We start from the raw sequence: 911 nt of genomic DNA, 5'->3' as shown, positions 1-911 counted from the left end.
GAAGGTCATTATATATTAATAAAGGGAGTGATCCATGGAAACCACAGTGGTCAATATCTATGCACCAAACAATGAGCACCCAAATACATTAAACAAATACTCTAGGACTTACCAAACAAGATAAACACAAACACAAAAATAGTGATACATATATATATATATATATATATATATATATATATATATATATATATTATGATACTGTCCAGAGGGGTTACAGTTATATGAGTAAGGTAATGAGCACATTTCCTATTGAGCATTGTTACCCTCTCCTTAGTTTTTCCCCTACCATCCCTTCTCTCCCCACCTATTCAACTCCTCCCTCACCCCCACCCCCACCAAGTTTTAAAGTTCATTTTCAATATAGTGTCTTGTAAATCTCATTGTTACAATGGGTCAAGCTGTATCCTTGTTTCAGCATTTTGTTATTTCCCTTCCCCTCCCCAAATTAGAAAAATGTATATACAAGATGCAGGGCATCGGAATCAAATACAGTTTAAACAGAGGTTATACCATGGGAGAAGAACATACAAAAGAAACAAAAAAATCACATAGTACATCAAAAACAGCGACAAAGATAAAACCTCTTAAAAAGATGGAACACTTCATGAATTTGAATGTCATCCTTGTGCAGGGGCCATGCTAATCTTCTCTCTCTCATTGCAATTTTAGGATATGGGCTGCTGAAACGAGTACTAGTGGGAGCTTTTCAACACAACACTGTCATCAAACAACAGGTCAACCAAACAAAAGTAAAGAAGACTGAACTAAATGACACCATAACTCAAATGGACTTAACAGTCATCTACAGTTTTCCACTCAAAAACAACCCAATATCCATTCTTCTCAGCAGCTCATGGAACATTCTCCAAAATAGATCATATCATAATTCATACAAAGAACCTAAGCAA

The 911-nt window shown here is 35.5% G+C and overlaps 1 non-coding gene across 1 annotated transcript; it reads right to left on the bottom strand.

The window, feature by feature from the left end:
* Window positions 1-589: 589 nt before the first annotated feature.
* Window positions 590-696, bottom strand: LOC122108264. Its single transcript, XR_006147505.1, has one exon. It is a non-coding gene; the product is annotated as a U6 spliceosomal RNA (small nuclear RNA).
* Between the last annotated feature and the right edge of the window lie 215 nt (window positions 697-911).

This window comes from Dipodomys spectabilis, unplaced genomic scaffold, assembly GCF_019054845.1.
Source record: "Dipodomys spectabilis isolate Male_0828 unplaced genomic scaffold, ASM1905484v1 ptg000054l, whole genome shotgun sequence".
NCBI lineage: Eukaryota > Metazoa > Chordata > Mammalia > Rodentia > Heteromyidae > Dipodomys > Dipodomys spectabilis.
This window is presented reverse-complemented; position numbering and strand designations above follow the sequence as displayed.